Below are 6,621 nucleotides of genomic sequence, written 5' to 3'. Positions count from 1 at the left end.
TAATATCATATACTTAATATATTATTTTAAAATATTGTTACGGATGTTATGGACATATATTTTCAGAGACAAATAACCTGCATGAGAGTGGAAATACATACATTTTGAGAACAAATAGAGTAGAAATACCTGCTCTGCCACTTATTAGTTTTGTGATACTGGGTAGTCAAACACTAAAAATATGAATTTAAAAAAAAGTCTTCAAAAGACCTCTGAGAATGCATAAATCTCATTTACTGAATTACTGAATGTTTATTTTTTTCCTCTCACTAAATACTCCCTATACAAACTTAATGGTTAATATAATAAAATAGGCCATTTTGTATATTTTATGGACTTCAGTTTCAAATGTTCTTCATCTGAGAATATTTAATAATATGCCTCAGGGAAGAAATGTACAAGTGCTAAGTCTTACTTAAGGTATCTTAAGAGGAAAATGTTTTTTTATGAGTATCTCCAAGTACTTTTATAGCATAAATGTAGTTTTCCTGTCTAAATATCTTTTTGATGAATTTGATATTCAAATAAATATTAACATAATCCACATACAATACCCATTTGAAAGGTTATGGGTGAAAATTCAAGAGAAAACTGTTTTTAAGAATAATGCTCAAGTGAGTTAGTTCATTGCCATAGAATATATTTTTCTTCTCATTTGAATCATAGTTTTTTTCAAAACTAAGAACAATTCTCACTTATGTTTTCTAAAGATTTCTTATTCTGTGGAACATAATGTCTGTAAAAGGTTCAAAGTAGGGATAAAAGTAGTGAGAATTAGCAGCTACATAACCTCATGCATTCTATGTATCTATACCTTTATCTTTTGGTTAGAATTAATTCATGCATTCATCCACTTTTCTCCCCAGTATTTTAGAGATGAAAGAACATTCTTTATGGACTCCTGTATGTACTCACTTCTTTGACAAGTTTTCTTGGCTATTTAAACAAATCAGCATATCTTCAGTTGTTTATGATATCATTATCATCCCTGATGTCTTTCTTTTAAGTGAGGGAGGAACAAAGAGCATTAAGATGTGCTCTTGGCTGTGTCATTTTATGCATAATATTATTCATCGTTAGGAGAACCCCAGGAGAAAGGTATCACCATGCTCATTTTACAGTTGAGATAACTGAAACTTAGAAAGGTTAAGGGGGAAATCACGAGTTATGCAATAATTAGGTGGGTGGCTCTAGATCTATTTGCTCCCCACAGCCTTGGTCCTTTTAAAAGTCAGGAAGCCGTCTAGTATGACCTTATCACGTATGTCATTGCTCAGTTTCTTCTCTGTTTTGAAAATTGAAATTTAAAGCCTCTTTAACCCATTTTACTGAGTGAGATTCATCTTACTTTGTTAAAAAAAAATCTCTTTTAATTGATGTTAATTATAATCTTCCTTGTTTCTTCCTTTGACTTAGTTTAAAACCTTCCAGTTTCAGGCAAACCTCATAAAACACATGACCGTGTACTTGCTGGTTGATTCCTGTCTGTGGATGATATTCTCAATGATTCAAAAATTTGACCTAAATAAATGTACTCTGTTCAAACCTGCTCCCATAAGGACACTGGTTTCTTTCTGGAGAAAACTCTGGTTTCTGACCTCCTGAGGAGACTTTGACAGAAGTTGGGCTGCACAGGAAGGTAACCTGTAGTGGCACATCTGGAGGCAGAGAGAAAACAGAGACAAAAGCCAGGGGGAATGTAGGTGACGGTTGTAGCAAGGAGAATTTTCAGGCCCACACCTAGAAACGTGCAAACTTGCGAGATTTGCCATTCTATTCAGCAAACATGCCTTGAACTTTCAACACATGCCAAGCAATATGTAAGAGAAAGGAAGATTAAAAATCAGGGAATGAAACTAACATTTCTTAAGATGTGACAAACATTGTGGTAGATAGAACCTAAGTTTTACATTCTACTGATGTATTTTTTCTAACGAATACCTATTGTGTTGGTTATTTTTTTTTGGATGGTTAATCTTATATGTCAACTTGGCTAGGTCATGGAGTGCCCAGACATTTGATCAAATATTATTCTCTGTTATCATGAGGGTATTTTTGTATGAGATTAACATTTGAATCAGTAGACTGAGTAAAGCAGATTGTTCTCTCTAATGTGGGTGAGCCTCATCCAATCAGTTGAAGGCCTGAATTGAACAAAAAGTTTCACCTTCCCCTCCTGCCTTACTGTCTTCAAGTTGGGACATTGTTTTGTTCCTGCTTTCAAGTCAAATTGGAAACATCAGCTCTTCCTGGGTCTGGAGCCTGCTGGTCTTTGAAGTGCCACTTAGACCATCAACTCTCCTGGGTCTCCAGCTTGCTGACTGCAGATCTTGGGACTTGTTAGATTTCATAACCACGTGGACCCATTTCAATAAAGGAAGAGAGAGAGAGAGAGAGAGAAGGAAAGAAGGAAGGGAGGAAGAAAGAAAGAAACTCCATTGGTTCTGGTTTTCTGGATAGTACTGAGCAATATACCTATGTTGGTGTGCTATGGACAGGAGATTTCAAGGAGTATGAGATAATCCATTTTCTAATTTATTCTTCCCTGATTTTCTCCATCAACATGGCCCCTGCAGTTTCTAACTGAGAAAGAGACCTCAGAACAGGCATCTTTCTCAAGAAATCTGAGACCACATAGATTTTTAGCCCTTACCAATTCTCTCCCTGCTCCCAATCAGTTAAGAAATCTATTTCTGGGAGATTGAGCCATTGCTATTGATCAGTTTTCCAAACTGCAGTCGTTTCTTGCTATGTCCATGGTTTTGTCACAACTGTCATCTGCAATATTGACTTGATATTTAAATATACTCACCATTTTTACTTAAGTGCATGTGCTAAAGAGGTTTGAATATACTGGTATTTTACATGGAAAACTAGTATCACTTGCGTTAAAGAGAAGGTAAAAATAAACCTAAGAAAACAAGAGAATACTCTTATATTGTAATACGACCTTATTGCTCACAAGGCTCTGAATTTGAGCCAACTTTCTCTTTGTTTCAAGTGGAAATTAGCAAGCACTAGAAAACTGAAACTTTCTCTTTGATGCAATCAGCATGGATTAAAGATAGTTCAAAAAGGAATTACTTCTTACTGCTTGAATCAGTGTTTAAAAGGTATACTCTTGGGAGTTCCCTGGTGGCCTAGTGCTTAGAATTCTGGGCTTTCACTGCCATGGCCCAGGTTCAATCCCTGGCTGGGGAACTGAGATCCCACAAGCCACATGGTGCGTCCAAAAAAAAAGGTAGACTTTTTACTACTCTAATTACCTCTGGTAATACTATGATATGTACGCTGCATTTTGAGGAATGTTATTATTGAACATTTCCATCTTTAGTGGTAAATTATACCTTCTGACCATGCTATTCCTGGCCTCATGCTTCCCTTCCTCATGCTAAATTTTCTGCAGAAAGGTACTTCCTTGGGAAAACCTTGTTCTGTTGTAAATAACTGTCTTCCTCAGCTCCATAAAGGTAACTAAATTACTGATATATTAGAATCACCTGGAAAACTTTTGCAATGTCACTACTTGAAATTCCTCCCCAGTGGAATGAAGCCATCTCCATAGTTAGAAACTAGAAACCTGTCTTTTTAAAAGCAGCCTTCATCCTCATCAAGTCATGAACCAATCTGGACTGAGGCAAGCAACCTAAATCCAATAACCTAAGATCTGTTGCTCCCAGGGTCCATCAGTGATCAAAAGGTGTTGACCAAATGGAACCAATATTGAGGAGAGAAGTTCAATGAGATCATGAGAATGTGCCATTAAGGAACCACAAAAAGTGTTAAAAGCAGAATGGAAGTCTTGGCAGCTGCAATCAAGAATTTAAAGGGAGGTCAGCCTTCCACTTTGTACTTTCAGAGTGAGACATGATTCTCAGGCAAAGATGGAGGAACATTTCAATACACTGTAAAAAAGTATGGAGGAACATTTCAATAAAATATATAAGCAAATAAAATTTTTTACTCATTAGAGTGGCTCAGTAATGTATTATCTCATTTTACCACTTATCAGTTTTCACTATTTCCCAAGGTAGGGAATTGGGATATAAAGTTTCCCTTGAGAAACTTTTAGTCAAGTAGGAATGACGTAATAGTGAACACTCATAGGGATACAACAGTGGCTGAATGACCCCATGATCTGGGGTGACTGAGCCTGCTGTATAGTTGAAAGGTAGGACCTGATGACATCTGGGGCTTCTTTTTCTCTAAAATCCCAAGTACTATTACTGACTTGTTGCAGAGGTATGCTATATAAATGGGGGTGAAGTATATTATACTCACACATCTATACATGTATGTATCCATTTGAAAGACATCACATGCATTCTTCAGATAGCTTTCTTCAAGGCCCATTTATTCCTCCTTTTCTAACAAAGAGAAAAATGCATTTGGACATGGAAATGGCAATGCTTTTTTCTCCCCCATTCAGTTTTGGTTCCTATTATAACTCTTGGTTACTTTATTTCTAGGAAAAGGAAGTAAGTTAGCTTTGCTTTGGCTCTGGTAATTCTTATTATTTGCTGTGAATGGAGTAATTTCCAGTTAGTGTGTTAGGGATCGATTGCAATTTCAGGGTCCTGTCTCTACCATTCATGTTACCTTAGGTTGAGCGTAAGACAGAATTGTGAAGAAGGTAAAAGTAGTTTTGGTGCCCTCTCCCCTTTTCTTCCTTGATCTCTATAGCCCCATTTCCTGCAGTCAGACACTTCCTCTCTGCTCCCTGGCACGTTTCCAAAGGACTGAGTTTCAATTGTGAAACCTTAATTGTCCCTTTTTAAATGCATATTTATGGATTGTGTATGACCAGCTATACGCTAACCACAGAACACAGAGAAGGGTAGCCTTTGCTCTCTAAAAGTTATTGTTACACAGTAATACACTGGGGAAAAAACAATTGCAAAAAGTTAGGGGGGAAACTACCCTAGGATGCCGAAAGAGGGAGATGATCTCTAACTGATGGGGACATTTGATTTGGGTTTTGAAGTATTGCTTTGCAAAAGTGATCTCAGATGGAGAGAAAAGGCAAAGCAAAGATATGAACTGAACCGAGGGTGATGTATACAAAGGTTGTGGTTAATGGACCACCTGGTCTGGAATAAATGATGGGGAAAAAGGAACTTGTATTATAGATATGGATGGATACAGAGAAATCACTAGATGCTTCCAAGGTGATCTTTTCCCTTAATATGAAACAGTTAAATAAAAGTAAACCTTTTAAATAAGGATATGGGCATGCTAAGACATGTATAGGTAAATAGAGCATTTTGTGTGTGTGTTAAATACTGAATATCAATTGTCTGACTATAGAAGCAACATAAAATTGTTAATATGTTCTTTTTCTTTCTGTATGTTTATAGTTTCCTGGCTAGAGGTGGCTTCTTTTTTAAAGTGAGAATTCAGTTTGGCATGTTTGTAAGAAAGTAATGAAGATAAGACGAGTGACAATTAGAAACAAAATAAGGAAGGCCCTGAATTCTAAATAGGAACAGAGGACTGTTGGGTAGTCCATGAGGGGCTGGCTGCATCCTGCTGTCTTTATTTATTTTATTCAGTTATTTAAAAACCTTTATTATATTTTTATCATAAAGAAAAATATGGCAACTATAGAAAACTTGGAATCATAGAAAAATATATAAGACAACCTGAAAGTCATCCAAAATCCACTACTCAGAGATAGTAATTATATAATGCATGTTTCCTTCCAGCTAAACATGAATATATAATATATAACCCTCCACACACACACACACACACACACAAACACACACAATTTTGACATTGACAGAACTAGAATTATACTGCATGTATTTTTTTAACATTTTTATTGGAGTATAATTGCTTTACAATGGTGTGTTAGTTTCTGCTTTATAACAAAGTGAATCAATTATATATATATCCCCATATCTCTTCCCTCTTGCGTCTCCCTCCCTACCACCCTCCCTATCCCACCCTTCTAGCAGATCACAAAGCTCCGAGCTGATCTCCCTGTGATATGTGGCTGTTTCCCACTAGGTATCTATTTTACGTTTGGTAGTGTATATATGTCCATATATACACTGCCACTCTCTCACTTTGTCCCAGCTTACCCTTCCCCCTCCCCGTTTCCTCAAGTCCATTCTCTAGTAGGTCTGTGTCTATATTCCCGTCTTGCCCCTAGGTTCTTCATAACCACTTTTTGTTTTTTCTTGGATTCCATATATATGTGTTAGCATACGGTATTTGTTTTTCTCTTTCTGACTTACTTCACTCTGTATGACAGACTCTAGGACCATACACCTCATTACAAATAACTCAATTTCGTTTCTTTTTATGGCTGAGTAATATTCCATTGTATATATATATGCCACATCTTCTTTACTCATTCATATGTCGATGGACACTTAGGTTGCTACCAAGTCCTTGCTATTGTAAATACAGCTTCAGTGAATATTGTGGTACATGACTCTTTTTGAATTATGGTTTTCTCAGGGTATATGCCCAGTAGTGGGATTGCTGGGTCATATGGTAGTTCTATTTGTAGTTTTTTAAAGAACCTCCATACTGTTCTCCATAGTGGCTGTATCAATTTACATTCCCACCAACAGTGCAAGAGGGTTCCCTTTTCTCCATACTCGCTCCAGC

This window comes from Globicephala melas, chromosome 19, assembly GCF_963455315.2.
Source record: "Globicephala melas chromosome 19, mGloMel1.2, whole genome shotgun sequence".
NCBI classification, from domain to species: Eukaryota; Metazoa; Chordata; class Mammalia; order Artiodactyla; family Delphinidae; genus Globicephala; species Globicephala melas.
The sequence above is the reverse complement of the archived record's forward strand: the minus strand, read 5'-3'. Positions refer to the sequence as shown.